This window comes from Anser anser, assembly GCF_964211835.1.
Source record: "Anser anser genome assembly, chromosome: 5".
Taxonomy (NCBI): domain Eukaryota; kingdom Metazoa; phylum Chordata; class Aves; order Anseriformes; family Anatidae; genus Anser; species Anser anser.
The window spans coordinates 62,695,918-62,716,342 of record NC_139725.1 but is presented as its reverse complement, the minus strand read 5'-3'; the positions used below and the strand labels follow the sequence as shown (position 1 = coordinate 62,716,342).

At 42.7% G+C, this 20,425-nt stretch overlaps 1 protein-coding gene and 1 long non-coding RNA gene across 3 annotated transcripts in view; both read left to right on the top strand.

Annotated features, from left to right (window-relative positions):
- Window positions 1-20,425, top strand: part of PELI2 (pellino E3 ubiquitin protein ligase family member 2) — a 76,783-nt gene that overhangs the window by 24,810 nt on the left and 31,548 nt on the right. The gene's annotated exons all lie outside the window — the stretch shown is intronic.
- LOC310900219 lies at window positions 2-18,579 on the top strand. The gene is made up of 2 exons (XR_014584920.1): window positions 2-5,367; window positions 5,925-18,579. It is a non-coding gene; the product is annotated as an uncharacterized lncRNA (long non-coding RNA).

The window sequence follows — 20,425 nt, the reverse complement described above, 5'->3', positions numbered from 1 at the left end:
GAGAGACATATTTTATTTTCCTAGTGATCCTGGGTTGAGAACAACTCATGTATCACAGCTGCCTGATTTACCTTGCTGTTGGTTCATTCCGTGGTGGTCAGATACTTGTTCTGATGAAGTCTGCACTGGATTTTCTTGGTAGAGATGTGTATCTTTAATCCAGTTACTTATTTAAAATAGTCCTTAACCTCAGGTATGAGTTAATCTGACCCTTCTGCCCTTGTTCAGAAAGCTGATGGATTTATCCGAGTCATAGAATAGTCATGTGATGCAAACACAAGTAGTACTTATTTCTTTTTCACTGGAGTATAGGATTAGTGTGTGTTTCCTCTTCAGGAAGATAACTCAAATAGTGTTTTTAAACAAAATACAAAAAAAACAACAACAAAAAATGAAACAAAAACTCAGTGATTCCTATAGGCTGTTCATTTTTGTTGCTAATAATATTGTGTATATTTTCACCTGAGGCCTAGTGTAGGGAAAGAAGGAAAAGTATTACAATAAATATATTAACATAGTAACTTATTAACATACAGAATTGTCTTGGTTAAAGTTCTGTTGGTAGAATGCGTTTCATGGTGCAAAAAGTCATCTTAACCTCTCTCAAACCATTTTTGCCAGGAGCAAAAAGTAAGTAGAGTTCTGGTCAAACCATAGGTCAGTCCTCTGGTGACCCTCACAAAAATGGATGGCTTATACAAGGTATACATCACTTCCCCAAAATATGTATTGGGGAGAGGGACACCATACTCTGATCTCTTAAGTGTGCTCTCTAACGTGGTTAAGAGAAGAGTATTGTTTAATGCATCGTATATGTTGTTTTCTTTCATAATACATACCATGCATAGCGCCCACCCAAGCATGTCAAAATGTACTATATCAGTTTTTTTTCAAGACTTTACAGGGCTTGCATAGTGTAGATGAATATGTAGTCTTTTGGGTTTGTGTAAATATTTTTCAGCATTCATATTCTTAAAATAAAAGTATTGGTGAGTTAAATCTTTTTGATGAAATCAACTTTCGAAATAGGCCTGTATTATCTGTGTGTATGTTGGCAACCCTGGTTTGTTTCTTAAAAATTTAATAAATTTAAAAAAAAACACGTTTCACATAGTTGATGGAAGTGTACACATACTTGCACTGGATAATCTTAAGCATTTGGACTTCAGATAGTATTTTGGCATTTGATTTTCAAAATATTTAAACACCTGACAGACACCACAAGGAATCTGGTTAATGTACATCTGCTTTGTTATTGTAGTGCAGATAAAATATGTGCTGTACAAATTAATGTCCTTATAAAGATAGCACAGGGCCTGAGACATTGAGGTGTTTCCTTCGAGGATCTGGACTCAGGTGGCTATGTCAGGTTGAATGTATTCTTTTGCACTTTATCTGAACCCTCATAAAAGAGCTTTTGTGTATTTATACTGTTGTCTGGGGCAAGGCTGGTGGATGTGTGCCAGCACAGTGATGCAGTGGATTTCAGTTAGTGCTCTTTCAGATGCACAGAGATGACATTACGTTTTAAAACACTTTTTCTTAGGCTTTTCTGACATCCTAGACACCAGAGCCTAAATCTGTTTTTCCAGGAACAGCTTCTGCACACAACTTCTGTAAATGATTCCAGAAATGCAGGGAATTACAGAATAGACAGTGAGATGCTTTGTTCTTGGAAAATAATGTGCAACTTGACCTTAAAAAAATCTTTGTTCTGCTCTCAATCTTTCAGTTTAATTCTTGTTTAGGGAAGAAGAAAAAACAGTGGGAACATGTACTGCACAGGATATTACAAGTTTCCTCCTTTACATGCTCCCTTGTACCTTTTCAGATATGAGTTCTCTGTTTTACTTTGCATGTTTGTCACTGTGTGAACTGAATCTTTGAGTAGAAAGAACCACGTTATTCCTGGGCTACTGATACTTTTTTGGTGGTGGATAAAACTCTGTCTCCATCTGCTTTGTCGCTGCTGTGGCATGGATCCTTGAATGCTCTGCCTAGCTGGTTTTGTGCTAATTCTGTTAATGCAGCAGCTCAAGAACTGTTGACTGTCACCAATTTTAAGTTAGCATGTCAGCTTGAAAACTGCAATAGATCATAAGAGCGTACTTGTCATGTTCCATTGTCCCTGCTATGCAGGTGTCAAGGACAGCTGGAATAGCAATGGTTTCAACAGTAAATTTAGCTGGGATAATTGCATATGAATCAGTGCCTTTTTGTTTTTTCCCCCGGAGTGCTTGTTTTTTGCCACTCTGCCTTCTGGAGGTGCTGAAAAAGATAATTTGGAGTTGTTTGGCCTTCTGAGGATTTCTGAGGATGTATGGATATATTCTGGGGGAAAGCAATACATGGGGTAATAAGTCACAAGTTTTTTTTCAGAGTACTGAAAAAGTATGCATACGTATTTTCAATGTTACATACTTCAGAAACTGTTTTATTAACTCTGTGCTTAGGCACCATTCAGGGAATTTTCTGGTGTCATTCTTTTCCAAAGCTCAGGCCGTTTGTTGGAGACAGGCTTTTCCAGCAGGGCCAAAATCGGTTGTATTGCAAGAAAACTCTTAGGCTGTCTCCCGGCTTGCGGTATATGACTGTATCAAAATCATCAAGTCACAAAACAGTGTATCCTCACTCTTCTTAAAACTTGAATGTAGAACAGGAGAGGCCATTACTTGCATTGGCTTGGATCTCCTGATGAAGAGGAAGTTTGTCACCAGGTAAGATCGTACGAGCCATGAAAACCTTCTGTGACTGCTCAAATCTTAGGTGCAAGTTTGTCCGTAGCTCATGATGGCATAGTTAGAATTGCGGGGTTTTATTGTCAAGCTTGTGAAAGCAACAGTGAATACACTCAACCAAACAAAAAGCCTTTAATTTTGTTAAAAGTTTTTTTTTTATTTGGTTGAGTTTAACTGTTGCTTTCATATGTAATAGTTAATGCCATCGAGCTCAGATCTGGGTCTGCTGGTGTGTGATAGGGTTACAGGCTTTACTTAGGCAGAAATTTTCCAGTGACTGTGGAACTTCATGAAAAGTTACATCCCCCCTCACTATAATGACCTGGGAAGGATGAGATGTTAAAATAGAATTTTCTGGGTTTCTTGTGTTTTTTCTTTGTTTTGTGGGTGGGTGTTGTTTTTCATCTGGGGTATATAAGTATGTATGTCTGGCAAGGAAAGAGGGGAAAGAGGTGTCTGGCTGAAAACAAAACCAGCTTAGAACAACGTTTGAGGACGGTATGTCTGTCTTACAGATCTTAAGTGGGTGACTAATACGCCCTGTCTAAATAAGACCCTGATCCCATTTTCTGCCAAGCAGAGATGTGCATCTTCCCATACACATCCAATCTGTTGGTTCAGCGGGCTGTTAGGTTAATGCTTTCCCGCTGTGCAAGCTCCTTTTTCCTCCTCATCACAGCCAACACGAGCTCCTTGTTGGCTGCTGCTACCTGCGGTTCTTCTCCTGGCACGGTGGGCGATGACTCCTCCAGTTCTGCCCGGGTGCGGGCTGCTGGCACCTGGCACCAGCAGTGCGGTTACTGGCACTACCGAACGCCCAAGTGATGTCATTGCCCACGACTAGTTATTTCTGCCTTTAGGTTTCTTTATGGGTTTCTAATGCTTTGGAACCGCTTTCATGGGTGCGTAGGTTAGAAAAATGAAGTGCTTCATGCGCTCGAGTTACTCGAAGTATGCCTTTTGGAGACATGAACTGTGCACGGGAGTTAAGTGGTTGACGTTAGCCCCCCAGGTTTCCCTAGGATTACTCGGGAAGCATGAATGAATTCTACTGTAGCAGTATATAGGAATTAACTATAACTACAGTAGTAGCTTACTTGCTACGTGAGACCTTCCAGTGCATTTTACTCAATGGGCAGGAAAATATAACCAGCAAGTACCAGAAGTACTCCTTTCTAACAATGGGTTGCTGTGTTTTGATACCCAAACTTTCTTGTTAGATATTAACGCTGACTTGATAGCAGATTGCAAATGTCCTTTGAATTGCTGCAGAGTACAGAGTAAAAAATAAATCTACCTTTAATATCCTTTTTGTGGAGGTACGACTTGGTATTTTTTGTCTGTCTTGGGGTAAAAATTTTCCTTTGGTAACCTGCGGTAGATAAAGACAATGTATTTTTCCCCTATGAAATTACCGTTTCAAGCTGACTGGGAAAGATCTTTCTGACTTCAAGTCCAATTACCTGCCGAGCTGGCTTCTGCCTTGTGCTATCACAACAGCAGCTTGTGTAGTCACTGGCTGGGTTCCTGCAGCTCACATCAAGTTTCATGCTGCTACTGGAAAAGAACAAAATGCAGCCATACGAGTAATTATCAGGTCAGGGGAGAGAGCTGCAGTGTGTGCTTTGAGTGACTGGAGAAAAGGAACGCGTAGGATTCTTGCGATTAGTTATCTAATGCAGATTATTGCGCGTGCTTTGATGCACTCCGTGAATTCTGAGCAAAAAGGCCCCTGATCCTTTTGGAGCTTGCAGCTTTTGGTGCTGCTTCGGGATGAGAGCTGTAAAGCTTGGCTGCTGCAAAGGGGGCACTACGTGTCAGTGGCTTGTCTCTTTGCTCTTGGGCTTATTTTTGGTGTAATCAATTCGTGGAGCGCTAACTTGTTCTGAGGTAACTTAATCACATGTGTCTTGAAAGTCCAGAGTTGCGCGGAGGCAGTTTTTTCCTGGCTCATGTGCTTGAATAAGGGTTTCCTTAGCGTTGAGTGTCCTTTCCTACTAAATGAGCATCATCCTAGCATGTGCAGTCCCTACCCCTTTGCTCTGGAAAACAGTAGGGCATGGGTAAGCAGAAGAAAATGGTTAGACCCGTTTCATTGGTATGGTTTAATAAATAACTTACTTTGTTTGATGCTCTCCTTCCTAGGCTTTTGGGACCTATTGAACCGAATGCATGTCAAAGGTTTTGGAAAATCACTTTACAATGTTTCCTAACAAAAACCAGATGCTTAGTGAAGGAAGGGGAATTAAAATTGCTGAGGACTACAATTACTTTTTTTATGACTTAACATTGTTTTTGTTTTTCATGCTCTCCCTTCAGAGGGTAGACAAAAGATCAGAAAATGCTTTCCTTGTAAACTGTTTAAACTACATCTGCTATAAATCAAGATTTAGAGGAGATTCTTCTTGAATTTGAGTGTCCTTTGGACGTGGAAGAAGGAAGCGCTGAAGGTGTGCTGTGCGTTGTGTTTCCCCCCAGGCACTCCCGTTTCTTTTTCCATAGGGAGCCAGGCTGTATCCTGCCACAGCACAATCGGTTCACAGCTTCCTTTACCCTGCCAGAAATAACCTGGGGGAGTTCAGCCTCATGGAACCGGATAGCTGGGGGAGCTGGAGGCTGTGCATCCCAGGTGAGCGTAAAGCTGCAGCGGGAGATCAGATGTTGCAAACCTCTGCTGCCAGTCGGGGCAAGGTCTTCAGCTGCTCTAGCCACTGGGAAAGCTACCACTGGGATCTGTGCTTCTGGCAGCAGAGCCACTTATTTGACTGAAAGATGATAATTTCGCTGCTTCAGATGGCGTGACTTGTTTGAAACTAACTTCTTCCAGTTTGAGTGGGTTCTGCAAGTCCGTCCACACCCCAGCACATAAACACCCCTGTCCCCGATTTAGAGTGGAAAGTTTGGACCATCTAGTGTAGTGGTGAAGCTGTCCTGTTACACACGCTTCCTTTATTCATGCTCTTAATTGCCTGGGATGGATCTGGTCTTAGAGGTGCATGGGCTAGTCCTAGCTTCTGAAAGGTTAAGAGAGAACCGGAGTCAGGGTTGTGATCAAATGAGTCTGTGTGGTGGTGTGCTGCTCCTTGAGCTTTCTGTAGGAGAAAACACATCATCGCACGTTGGCACTACAAAGCGAGAACCTCCCCCGAGTGCCACAGACAGTGACAACCTGCTGTTGCGTTCTAGGGTTTGGTTTGGCTGTGCTGCAGCACGATTATCGAACAACCTGGTGCCTGTTTACAACTGCTAGCAGCATCTGGGACTGGGAGCATCTATACTACAGGAATTCCCAGCTTCTGTTTTGGAAACGTGCTTCCTCACCCCTGTCGCGGGGGGGCTTTACACAGACCTGAAGTGCGACTCACACGTTAGGTTTGAACTGCAAAGCACCCGCAGGGAGAGAGACGGGTGGATTCTAGGCTGTGCAGAATGCGGATTTATGGCACGCGTTACGCAGAGAGCCTGTCTTTGCCCGAGATGTGTACCGCAGAGCTAAGGCAGATGTTCTGGCGCTGGGAAGAAGCATACGGCCGTCTGCATACTGTGCTTGTATTGCCATCTTTCAGGGAAATTGAAAGTTCCTGGAGCGTTTGTTGCTAATATGTGCATAGGTGGTTTCATGTGCAGAAGAAGAAGCTGTGAAAAGAGGAGCGCGCAGCCAATAATGGATGTGTTTTTTTTTTTTCTGGTAACCCAAACTGTGGTGTCTCAGGGAAATTGCCTTAAATGGCTAAAGCGCTGTATTTTGGAAAAATGAGGTAGCGTGTACTCAGTCACAGCAGTACGGAGCAGCTGTCCTGGAGCAGAGGAGCTGGAACTGCATCAAACGGTAGATGAGACTCCTGTGTTTTAAGGGTTTGTTGAGAGGAGCAATTATTTGGAAAACACAGGAAGCGATTGAAGCCTCATGGGCCAACAGAAACTTTTCAAAGAAACAAAGCGCTGCTATTCCTGTTTTACAAATTTGAAAACAGTTATTTTCCAGAGTGCTTTGAGGTTTTGTTGGTGGAAAGAACAAAATCGAAGTTTCTTTGTGGGGGGTGTCTTACAACATCTGTAAAAGGAGCAATTAATTTCATCTGTTCACTACAAGTGCTAGAGGGGTGACTGAATTTTGAGGCTGTGAGATTCCTGTTTCTGCTGTTTGTGGGTCTTTGAGAAGTGTTTTTGCTTTATTTTAGATGTAGGACTGCTTCGTTTTGGGGTTCTGCAGTTTTGTTCCTATTCAACAACGAAGATGTCACAAAGATTTTTAGAAAATGGGGAGTACTTTATCAGGACGATCACTTTGGAAGGGATGTAGCCATAGCAAAGCTCTTACAATAATGCTTCATTCGCTGAACCCTCCAAGCTCTTCAGTGTTAACAAAAATAATCAGTGTTTGGAGGTCACAGGAGCAACTCAGAATTCCGTAGCACTAAGGATTTACTTCCACAAGGTCACTATCTTTTTTGGGTCATCCCATGAGGTGGCCTTCTGTAGAAACCAGCTTGTCCAGCCGTTGCTTCCACACCATACCTCGTACTTACGTGACCTCTTTATGAGACTGTGTGTGTTGTGTACAGACCCGCCTTTAAATTCTGCATATGTCTCCTGTCCGTAGTGATTCTGCCAGAACTTCAGGAACTTCAGGACTCTGCAGATGCCTGCTGTGAGATAATGTGTGTGGTAATATATACTTTGGCCTTCTAATTCAGTAACAGCAGATGCCTATCGCTCTGACTCGAGGAAGCTAATTATAGGCCCAGCACTGCCAACTTGCTCGGTTCTGCAGTACTCAGTTTTCCTCCAACTATCTATCAGTGCGAGTTCTGAGTTCTGTCTCCTCCACCGAGCTCACCGCAGTCAGGGAGTGATGGATGATCTCTCCTATCTTTGCTTTTTGATATTGGCAAGCAAGGAGAGGTATTGCTCCCTGTCAAGTTGAGAAACTGGATTTGTTGCACTGAAGTCGGATTTGCATTTCCTCCCCTAAAACTCTCACTCTGATTACTCGCCTGGCATTTCTCTGGCTGCTCGTGGAATGGGACCAGTGTCTTAACAGTGATCTGTCTTGGGCTGGACGACTTCTGAGGTGCTGCTCTCTGCCTTGGTTGTTAGCTCTGGGAACAAGATTTCCCTGGGAATTGTTCCTGTTTTCCAGGTTTAAGATACTGAGATGTTTTTCTTCCCCTTCTGCTCTCCTCCAGGACAGAGAAAGGAGAAACAAACATAGCCCTGATTTACTTATTTTTACGTGGCTCCCGTGAGACCAAAGGTGCTCTGGTTCCTGCAGAATTGTTTCTCCTCTAAGACCTCTCAGCTGATGGGATGATTAGATGACAAAGCATTCCCGGTTTGCAGCTTGAATAGCTCTTGTGTCTGAAACAGGAACGCTCAGCTTCAGTTAAGGATGCCCTCAAGAGCAGGGGAATGTGAAAAGAACACTAAACTCCTCCTGGTGATAAAGACCAGGTTTTATGCTTGCTCTGCAGCAAGGCAAACTTCTATTTTTATTGCCGGTTAATCTCAGATTCAGTTAAGTTTAACTGCGGAGATGCCTTCTTTTGTAGGTTCACACTTATGGGGATCAGGACTTCATGGGACCAGAACTTGCATGTTAACATCCCCGATGCTCACCTTGTTTCTGAACCTGCTGCAGCTTGCTTTACTCCATCTCTTTGAGGGATTCTCCATAGAAGCTGGTTTTGGGGTAGGGGTTACAGCATCTAGAGATAAGAGCTCCTGTCCCTTTCCCAAGACAGTGCTTTTCCTAAAGAGCTGCTGTTTCTCAGACTTATTTTCAGCTGAATCTAGAGTTTACTCCATCTTTTCCCTCCCTGTCCTCATAAGTTGCATGCATTCTTGAACGAGATATGTTTTCTCATCGCCAAGAGTAAATGCGTAGGACCAGACACTCCCCATAAATATCCAAAGCTTTTGTGATATTGAGTTGTGTGATACTCTCATAGCTGTATTAAGACCGTTGTAGACTCTGTGCCTTCAGAATGGTTCAGCTCCCAGGATTGGCCTCAGTCACATGGTACCATTGTAATATAACATTTGCCAAAATACAGAATCCTAGAGTCATTTAGGCTGGCAAAGACCTTCAAGATCATCAAGGCTAACAGTCTGCCTGACCAACCAAGTCCCGTCACTAAGCCCTGTCCCCGCATCTCAATGCCACGTCCCCACATCGCTTCAGTGCCTCCAGGGATGGGGACTTCACCGCTACCCTGGGCAGCCTGTTCTTGTGCTTGACTGCTTTTTCCATGAAGAAATTCTTTCTGATGTCCAAGGCCACTGGCTTTCCTGACCATCTGGGCACGCTTCTGGCTCATGTTCCGTCCTAGATGTTCCTGTTCGTGCCTAGATGCAGCACCTGGTTAAGGCTGACCTTTAGTCCTTTGCTGAACCGTGGAGCCTGGGAGCCTTTTCCCCGCAACTGGGTCTCCACCTCGTCTTGCTTGGAGTCTCACTGGACGGAGGGACGTAAGCCGATTGCGCAGATAAACACCCGACCTCTCTTTGAAGCTCTTCCCTTCGCAGCATTCTGTCTGTGCATCTGTTTAGCATGCAGCCTCCTTCAGAGTCCAGAATTCCAGAGGAGGTAATTAAGGAGATGATGTGGTTACGAAAAAGTGAGGGAAGGGTATAGTTTTCAGCTTGAGGTCTGAGAGTGGTGGCGAAATGTTACTGAAGCAAAAGTTCTTTTATGTGTTGCACGAATGGTCAAAAAATCTTCAACAAGAATGGCTGGATTTCTTTAGATAGGATTTCTCTGGTGTTCACATTTGATGGTACTACTTCATATGTCCAAACTTTAGTTTCTTAATTTTCTACCAGAGCAGGTTTGGAGGAAATGTTGAATAGGACAGTGGATGACTACAAACCCGCAAAACTTGCAGGATGACTGAAATGAACTTGGGGTGGGCTTTGTGGGTTACTTTTGATGCTGGTCATCACAGGGAGTCTTTTGTCTGAACTTTATAATATTAAGACATACAGAAACGTTTTCCTCCTTTCCTCTGTGTTTTTGCATGCTAGCATTTAGTCTTCCACGCCATTTTCTCGCTGCTTCAGCCCACCAAAGAATCCTCCAGTGCTGCGGGTCAGCAATGAGGCAGTGCCTTGGTGGTCCAGGTGGGAGGCAGGCAGGAACAAAGCTGACCTCACTTCAGCGCGGGCAGCTGCTCTTATTTTGTTCCAAATGAAAAACTGGCTTTGGAAAGCTGGATTGCAAAACTAATAGCTCATAAAGTGTTCTTCCTAACTTCTCCCTCCCCCTCAAAGCTTTCTCGTATTCTTCTGTGGTGTTTAATCACAAAAATGACTCTCTTGCTGTTGTAGTGTAATAAAATAAGCTGTAAGTCAAAATGTTGGCAATTTATTGCAGAGACTGCCCCTGTTCTCTTAAAATGTCACTCATACAATCTTGACTGTAACTGAGAAGGACCAGCTATGGTTTACTTGTTAAATATATTTTTGTTCTGCAACGTAGCATTTGAGTATCCTTGTACTAGAGTAGCACATAGTGCTAGAGCTGTGTGTGTTACACACCTCGTGCTGCATGTAAAAACACAGGACTCTTCCTGGGGAACTTCTTTTTTCTGGAAAATAAAGAAGGATTTCAAAGAGGAAAAGTTGCATATCTGAATTCCCTTGGATGTTTACGTTTACTAAAGATCTCAAGTAGATTGTGAAAAATCTGTCTCTTGAGTCACAGTAGCTCCATTCATTAACTTGAAATCTTTTTCCAGAAGTGTTTCTGTGAAATATCTGCGTAATGTGCAGATGTAGATGGTGCAATGTATGTTTAGCATATTTTTTTGTAAACTGCTTTTATGGCTTTTGCTGTAGAAATATTTTAGGGATTTGGAAAAAAAAATGGAAGCGTTCCAATCATTTCTTAAATAATACTGCTTGAAAAAGAAAGCATTCAAATCGTTTTTTAAATAATACAGCTTTTTTGACAGAAAGGATTCGTGGCTTTAAATCAATGGAAATAAACTTGTTATTGTAAAACTCGGGTAGAGGGTTCTTTAACTTTAAACAGGAGTATATGCTCTTTGTTTGACCTACAGTAGCGTACTTTGTTCCAGCACTGGATGTCGGACAAAACCCCTTTACAATCTAACAGTTAAATCCTTTGGCAGAACGCTTTTCTTCCTGTTTGCTGCAGGGCTTTAATTCCAGACGTTCAAGTTCAGAAGGCTTTTTCTCAAGGACTGGGCTTGAGGAACATCCCCAAATCCTGACAGATCAGGTTTGCTCCTCCCACGTGTACTTTGTAGCATCCAAGCTTAAATTCTAATCCATGGCGCTCTAGGATTGATAATCTCTCTTTTGGTATCTGCGTACTTCCCGCTGTCCTGTCTGCTTTCATTTCAGTTTGCCTTGTTTTGTGGCTCTACTCACTGGATATAGACTTCTGATGTGAAACACTGTCCAAGGCTTTGGAAATCAACATTTGTGCGATAGCGGTGGTAAAGCAGAGGCATTTCATCACTTAATCAAGTGATGAAACCTTTAGGAGGAGTTTCCCCTTTCTGCAGTCGCATCCTCTTCCAGATGAAGATTTTATTGCTAAGATGAAGAAGTAAGGCCCTGACTTTTCTCTGACAACACTCAGTTTTGTGTAGAAAATAGTTTGATTTAAACTTTAGGCATGATGGTGACTGCGTGTGCAGGTATGTACATATGAATACCAAATACTGATGACAAGGGAACACCATCCTATACCGTGACTGAACGAATACACTGAGGCTTTTTCAGACTGAAGTAGTAACTTGTTTTATTTCGTGACTATGAAGGTAACCACGTGTAGCTTTAGAAGTACTCAAATGCGTGCTTTGAAAGGGGAGCGCAGAGACATCTTCCTAGGTCAAAGGTTTAGATGGCTTCAAACAAATCACTTAAAAAAAAAAAAAAAAAAAAGGAATGTAACAAACAGTATATCTGCCTCAGGTAGGGTTGCAGGCTATGCAAGTACTGGGAAATGATAGTTCTGCCTCAACAGGCAGACATTACAGCTTTCACGAAGCAGTAATCCTGCCTGTTTCAGCCTGGCGCACGGTGCGTAGCTCCAGTGTTGGTGGCAGAGCATTATTAGTGTATTAACTGATCTCTGACACCCAAGTATCTTGCTCCCAGCTGTAAGCATATCAGCCCTGCCTAGCGCTGCTCTGAATAAGCCACTGTGTGCTAGCTGAAGACAAAACCCTGCAGCAGTGCTCAGAGGTAGGTACAACGGAGGTAGTCCAGCGCTTCGGCAGCCTGCCTGTTTCAGCAGCTCCTGCTTAAGGCGGCGATTGGGGTGTTGAGGCCGCTGTGACTGGGGCTGTCTGATGCTCGTGCCTCTGTCGACACTCGCAGCACGTGGAGATGCCCAAGCCTGAGTTGGTGTTGCTGTCTCGGTGAAGGAGGCTCGGCCAAGCAGCGTACGCTGTTTTACAGCAAGCTTTGCTCAAGGCTCCGCTGGCTCAGTAGCAGCTTAGGCATCAGGTGCGTACGGAAGGTCGCTTCAATTCACCTGTTGTAATCTCAGGCTTAGCCACAACTGAAGGTGACTCCGGAAGGAACTCGAGCAAGTTTGGGTGCAGTGGCTGTCTGACGTTCTGGGGAGCCTTATGCAACCTGTTGTCCTTCAGTAGCTGTTCTGCCAAACAGTCGAGGAACATCTGCAGTCTTTTTTTTTTTTTTTTCCCCATGTATTCCTGCCATGATTCAGGTTCTCCTTGTTCTGAACTCTAGGAAGTCTTCTGCAAGGAAATGTCACACCCAGAATTGTTTATTAAACATTCATAGCTCTGTTCATGTTTGGGGCTGGCTTTATTAGCCGGATGCTCTGTCCTAAATACAGTGATTTACTGGCTTTCACTGCTCTTTCATTTGGCAATTTGTGAACTGAATTATTAGCGTGAGTGAAAGATGACAAATCACAGGTGCCTCGGCTCCCTCGCTCTGTTCAGTGGCTCAAGATTTGCTTCAGTCTTGGGTTTCTCAGGCTCTGTTAACAGGAAGGAGAGAGCACTCAGTAATGTTTGTTACAGGTACATAATGTATCTTCTGTGTCACTTGTGTAACTTTTCAGGTTGTGCATCAACGTGTATTTGAAGGACAATGAAGATAAAAAGTAGATTTTCTTTAAAATGAAAACTTCCTCATTTCAGTAGTAAGGATTTGCAGTCTCAATTCAATTGCTGTCCAGAGCGTTCACTTTTATTTGACATGATGGTTTGCTGCTTATGCACTTCCTTTTATCTTTGTTTTATTTATGCATTAGTCTAGATACCTCGCTCATCTTGTTCCCACAGTACATGACTAGTGCTGAAGGTAACTTGCAGCCGAGGCGTGGAAGCGAGTAATTTCCAGTTGTAACCCTTTTTCATGAAGCATCTCTGATGCATTTAAATCTGCTGCTTTAGTGCCAGCTGACCAGCCAGCGTGGTGTCTGAGTGCTTTTTCCTGCAGACTAGTAGAAGACGGAGTGGAATGAGGTTATTCTTTGATGCCAGGCTAACATAACGTTGTCAACAGCAAACAATTGCATGCGGAGCAGAAAGACTGAAAGCCTACCGAATGTCTCGGTGCGGTCAGCACTGTATTACTCTGATTTATGATTGCGCCTTGCTGGCTGAGTATATATTGCACTTTCTACTGGGGGTGGGAAGCCCTTACCTTTAAAAACAGGGTATGTGGTTATATTAAAGTGCTTTTGGCAGAAACTGAGATCGATACCCGTCTGGGGCTGGTTGTCTTGTCGTGAAGCATGCAGTTGGGTTGGTTGTGTGTGTAGACAGGGCGAAGGCTTGCTTTCTGATGTGGCGCTCTGCGCGAATCGCTGCGGAGTTGCTAGGCTGGGAGCTAGTTCCAAGGTGCCAGGATTTTAAAGCATTCAAAATTTTGGGGGGTGGGGGGATATATTGCATTAAATACTTTAATAACTGGCATGCAGGGTCTGGTTGTAACAGCATTAAAAGAATGCACTCTAATTTTTTTATCTCAAGATGGCGTAATGTGGAAATAAGGTGAAAAAGAAGCTTGCAGTTTGTCATTTCCCCCTACACATAATCTGCTGTGCATCTTCTGAAAATAAATACAATATGTAGGTAGTAATAAGCCCTTCTGCAGTTACTCTGCCTCCCAGCACACCTCCCCACTCCCATCCGTGCCAACTGCTTGTCTCGTGGTCCTCTACTCGGTGCTCTTTTGTCATGGGTAAGGGGTGCCAGGGGTCATGAGGTTTTGTCCTAGTTGGCCTATTGTAGGCATCAGCGAGGTGCCTTTGCTGAGCTTTTTAGAAAAATGCACTGAAAAATGTCTTTCTGGAGAGAAAAACGTCAAAACTCTACTTACAGGTTTTTAAAGAGATTTTTCCTTCTCATTTTGCATTCAATATTTAAAACATGTATGCGCTGCTTAGCTCTCGCTGCTGTTTTACTGCCTTGTTCTACTGGAGTACACGAGGTAAAAAAGCAGCCTGCTCAGGAATTGAGGCTTGCCGTGTCCCAGTTTTCAGCCGTACCGCTAACACTTGCACCGTGTCGATCCGTCACTCCGTGGTGCTAGCATTTGACTATTTATTTTCCTCTTGAGCTGGCAAAACTAGACACTCGTTTTTGCCGTAGCAGGTTTCTTCCGTCGTCTCTTACCACAGGCTGTGGCAATGTAGTAACAGAAAGGGAAGGGTGTGTGCTGGCAGAATAGTTGCATATAATATCGTGCATAGAAAAATACTTTAATCTAAACCATAGCGATGCTTTTCTACAAATTGCTTTCTTACTCATTTGTTTGCAACGACTGCGTGCATGCAAGCAGTTCTGAATGCTGCCAGTTGTGGCTTAAATCCTCAAAACCTTCCCAGAATTTCTAGATTTGAGCCTTCCTGAATAAACAGATCTTTGTAAAGCAAGAAGTTGCAGGACTGAAGGTGATTTTATTGCGTTGCTGCTGCTTTGTGTTCCTTTGAAGGGTGAAGGAGGATCTTGGAGTCGTAAATATGCTTCTGTAATCAGAGTATTAGTTACACCAGATTGTCTTCGTTTGACTATTTTGTAGTGAAAATCACTATGTGCTTTGCCTAAGATGCACCAAAGCAAGCATTAAAAATTACATGTTACAGTTGACTTCAAGCTCCTCTGCTGTCTTTATGTTTTTCTTGGTACTGGGGCCTTTTGCTACTGAAGGGAAAAATGCAGGATACATGCTGTTCTTTCATAGCTATCATTTCCTCAAAACTATTATTTGGTTTGGAAGCCAGTCCGAGCAGAAAGTGTCAGTCATCTGCATGTCTAGCAGCAGAACACTGATTTGTGATCTCCTGGTGTCACAAATAAAATAAGTCTCTGCAGAGCTGGACGGGATTTCAGCTTGTTTTCCCTGTAGCATTTGCACTGGGAAAGCTTCGTGGTAACAACGCAGCCTTTTTGCTCCAGGAGGCATGTCTGTCCTCCTGTTCTCACAACTCTAACACATTGTTCTTTTATGAATGCTTTTTCCATGAGTGCTGTGTAATTTTTGTTTGTATTTTATTTATTTATTTTTAGTTAAAAAACAGTTGTGCATTAATTTGTGGAGGGAAAAAAAAGAGTCTGAACTTCCTAACAGAAGTTGCTCAGGTTGATGTGCAGTGATACAAAGCTGCAATTATTGTTATCTTTGTATTCCCCTGGGGTGTCATTAAAGTGGCTCTTCTTCAGCTGCCTCCGTTTCCCAGCGCTGTGAAGTTCTGGATTTCGGCAGACAAAACAAATATTTTCCTGTGTAGTGTTTCACTCTTGCAGATTGAACATCTAACCAATCTCTTTTTTTCCTGTTCTTACAGCAACAGGAGAATCTGTGCAAGTTCTGGCAGACTTTCTAGTCTTCAAATCCACTTGTTTGGTAGCGATACAGCAAAAGTCTCAACCGTGTTGCTGCATCAATTCATTGCTGCTATCAGCTAAAGGCAGGGACAATTGCATCTCTGAAATGGCTTTAGACTGGTGTATTTCTGAAATTGCTTAATACAGCCTGACAGGTACTCAGTGCTTTAACCCTTGAAACCTTATGCTTCAACGGTTTCATGATGGGATAGTGCCTCTTTAAGCAGACTCCTGAAGTTTTAGATTTGATAATCTGTTGCCCCGAGGGTAGGAATTTAATGCTTCAGATCTTCCAGGCAATTAGTTACACATCACAGTTGTGCAGTTGTTTTCAGGTAATGCGTTATCTTTTCATAATGCTTTGTAAACCTTCTTTCATTTGACAATTTTAGCTATCAAAATCAAAGTTTGAGTCTTAGAGCAAAATTTTAATAAAGATGCATTAGGTTATAGGCACCAAAACTAGCTGATGCTTGTGCTTTCCCCTGTGTAAGGATATGTCAGTTGGGCGCCTGACACTTTAAGACCCTTTAAAATGATTAAACTGCATATAATTCATACTAAAACTTCATTTATGACTTTAATGACTGCTCTTTTTTGTGTATGCATTTTCATGGGGCATAGTTCTTCTTTTCCCCAGTGTGTATGGTGGTATCTTTGTCAGCAGTTAAGTGCTGAGTACAAGTCAGGCAAACAAATATTTAATTCCTATATATGTTTGTAGCAATTTTGGCAAAGGAATGTCTAATCTTTTCAAAAGAATTTACTGAAGTCATGATTTGCAACTTACAATGCTTTGCCTATGCCTGGAAAGTGAATGCTAGCTATTGTTCGATATTTATTTTTAGAAATAGAGGTAATTAAGGGAAGTCTATCCAAAATATTTGTCTAAAGAGAACATGTTGTGGTGAGGATGTCAATATATGGATCCGGCACCATGCAAATCCCAGCTTGCTCGGACTCCTAGCAAGGAGGAGGACGGGAAAGATGTACTGTGGGCAGTGGAAACTAAACACACTGGTGTTGTACACTGTATTCTTCCATTTCAATGGAAGACAGGACTGTGCGAAGGATGACCCTAACTTTATTGGCACCTGGGATTGCCATCTGGGTTGAAGACAACTTAGAGCACGCAAAGGACGGTCCACGATAAGCGTGCTAAGTAGCATTTGTGAGAAGCGCATTCAGCAGGTTCTAGTCCAGAGAAATTCCTTCCGTGCCTACAGAATAACGCAAGGAATCTCTGCAGATCATCTCTTGAGAAGAAACTCTGTGGCATTTCTGTAATTTGCTGAGGATTTGCAGAAATGAAATGCTGATACAATAAGGGGCGCTTTCAGAAAGGACACAAAGTAGGAAGGAGAAATGTGGTTCTCTAAATTACTCTGCCATCCTGTTTGTTGAGGAAGGGGACGGGGGCACAGCATGAATGCCGTGATCTAGTTCCTCCTAGATTTTGATTAGTTGTGCCCCTTATGGTATCTTTCCCATAGTCAAAGTAACGAGGCATTCTTTTAAGTTTATTAAGAACAGGCAAGAGCCTGGCTCTGTTTCCTTCCCAAAGGCAGGTGGGGATGATAAAGCTTGCCCAGCACCTCTTCCTTGTCTTTTCATCTCTGTTCACAAGCATGTGTTGTTTGTATTTGGGGAAAAAAGCAGAACATTGTGTCTGTATTCACAGGAGGCTTATAAAGTGAGTCTTAGTCTATTGAATACTAGGAAAAACACTTGTAACGGGGTGTATTTTCAGGAATCTGAGGTGGCCAAAGAGCGAGCCAGTGCTGGCTCGGCAAGTGATTGCAGTGGGGGAATTCCTGTAGAGTTTCGGTGGTCTGCTAGGAGCACGACAGGGTAACTGATGATTAGGGACTGAAGGTGCATTTGTTACGATGCCACGTACAGGATATGGTGTATCGTGGATGCAGCTCTGTGGGTAATGTGCTTTTGTCAATAATATGCTCGTTTCTGCAGCTCCTCAGCACGCAAGCGTGTCTGGTTAGCTGTACCAATACCCTCCTGCATGTGGTGGGGAGCAAGTCGTTGTGGTTCAGCTGCCTAACGGTGCTGTTACTATGTTACATGCAAAGAAGGAACGTAAAGAAGCTTACTTGTTTTTAACTGAGAGGGATGAAATAACTGCTAGTGTCCCACAGTACCGTGTGATGCTGTGAAGTGCGGATTGTGCACAGAAGTGGTAGGACAGTTGATTGATAACCTGCGTGTTGTATTTTCCTCGTTCTTTAAGGTTTTTTTTCTAATTATATTCTGGTATGAGAAATGAAGAAGAAATAGGAAGAAGCACTGTGCGGTATTAATATCTTAACCATTATCAGCTGACTATTAATTCATTTAAATCCCAAGAAATTATTAAGGAAACTTAATTTCCTGAGCCAGTTGCTAATGGGATTCCGTAGAGATAAGCAATTTGCTGCCTTAAATGGACCATATGAAATTGAAGGGGGGGGAACCTACCCTAGCTTGACAAAACCAGTAGCAGCTCATCTGTCAGAAGAGCAAATAATAAAGGTGGCTGCATAGAGAGCTCTACGTGGGTTGGCGATGTAGGTTTTCAAAAAAGAAAAAGGAAAAGCACGTTAGTTTTAATCCAGCTATCAAAGCTAAATATTTAGAGGCTTTCAGTCAGGTCCCAATCTCTTGCTGTAGGGACTGTATCTTGGAAACTAGACTTCTCTACAATCAGTAAAAAGGGGTAAAACAGTTCCGGGATGGGATAAAAAGGCAAGTAGGGGTAAGGGAATGGTAGCATCGTATAGTCTGAGGCTGCTTAACAAAAGTCTGTATGCAGTTCTGGTGTCAGCTCTTCGAAAACATTTCAGAAAACTGAAGAGAATGCGAACAGGAGTTGCAAAACCAATGTGAAGGCAGGAAGGGAGAGACTGACTTGTATGGCATCAAATGAAAACCGCTGGCCTAAACTAGCTGCTTTTGAAGTCGCTCACTGCATCTACGGAGAAACTGCCACTTGCGTGGCAGAAAGTGGCTCGCAGGTCTGCCTCTGAAGTGCAGCAGCTGCCTGGCACTTTGAGCGTGCTGCTGGCAGAACGCCGAGGCTCCCTGAAGCACATTCTGCTCCGCTCGTCGGAGTGCTGAGCGCTGTTAGCGTGCCGCCACGAGCGCATGGGATGCTGAAAGGCATCCTGCTCTGCCAGGAAGGTCGATAACGAGAGCTAGACGCTGAAGCCAACTCAAATGGGAAGCTTTTTAGCTAGGGAGTAGCTAACTGTTGGAACAAGCTAACAAGGAAGATGATTTATTCCATCTTGAAGTGATCAGATTGGCACGGATCAGTTTTGAGGAAGATTTTAGCCAAACAGTATGCCTGTAAAACCACTACAAGAACAACTGGATGAAATTGGAAGATGTCTGGTATGGGGAAAATTGGACCTGGCTTTACGATATATTTTATATATCAATTTTAAACTCTGAGTTAGTTAATATTGATTTCTCCAAAAGAGCCCTTAAGTGCTCCAAGGTATTTGATTGCTCTGAGGCAGATGTTTGCTGTTTTCTTCGAAGTCTATTTTTGGGGGGGGAATAAGTCATACCGCAGTAACTGTAGTGTGGTCTTCAGTGGTGGAAGATGCTCCTGTGTGTTAAAGTAGGCGCTGTTAGCGTTGTGTGAAGCTGGATGTGGAGGGTAAAGGATGCTGTAAAAACAAATTAAGTGTGGCTGTGAGTAAGTGCCAAAATTGAGGCTTTTTTTCAGGTGTAGAAAATGATAGTGCTGGGCTGGGGCTGAGGGGGAGTAATATCTGTGGATGGAAAACCTGGGAAGCTTTAGTCTTGGAAGATTAAAGGAAGCTACTGCCTTTATAGCCCATATGTGATTTGTTGGTTCAGCTCTGTCTGCGGAGGCATCGTATTGCAGGGAAGGAGGTAAAAGCCTGTGCCTTCGTGGATGTGGAGGAAGAGTCTCGGCTGTTGGGTTTTCTGTTTCTGGTGCTTCATTAGACAAAGCAGATGCAGTCTGTCCTTAACAAAGTAGAGATTTAAGAGATTATTTGCTGTTGTTGTAGAGGCTCAAGAGCAAATTCCAATACCAAACCCCTCCTCAAACTGAAGCTTGCATTTAACTTGTGAAAGATTAAAAATTGGAACAGTACTGCATATAGTGTAAAGTGGTTTATAATCTTCTATAAACTTTTGTCTATAGCATCTGCTATCACTTCAGATCCCTGCGCTGTCCATCCTAGCTGACTGAACTTAAAGTGACTCTCCTGAATGAAAATGATTTTCAGTCAGTTGCCATGTACAGAAACTAAGAGGCCAGAATAAGATACTTCGGTAAAAAGATGTTCTAAATGTCTTATTTTAGTTACATATGAATATATTACGTATATAAAAACAACTGAGGTTGACATATGAGGATGAATTAAGGTAGTTGGAAAAAAATTAGTTGTGGAATGAAATTATCACAGAGCTTAAGTATGGGAGAATCAGTATAGAAATTATTTTCATAAGGGGCCTGTTGGACAAGACATTCTGGGACAGTAAGTTATTTGAAGTCATGTTGCAGATGGGGAGTACATTCAGTTACGGAGACAAAGACTGACATCCTTCCTTAGGTATTTATAGAAGAACTGAACAGGAGTTCCTGTAAGGTCTTCTGAAAGTAATTCTTTAAATAAAGCTAGCTACCTGTGTGATGATCTGTATATAAAAGAATTTTTGTGTTGGTGTTGCACTCCGTGTGGTCTCTGTTTTTCCAACAATACTGTGTTATTAAGTTCTGTTTTTTAAAGGATACGTGAATCTGTGCTAGCTTGTAGGGTGCTTGTTATGCAAACTGATAAGCTGTCTTCAGTTATAATTTTATTAAAT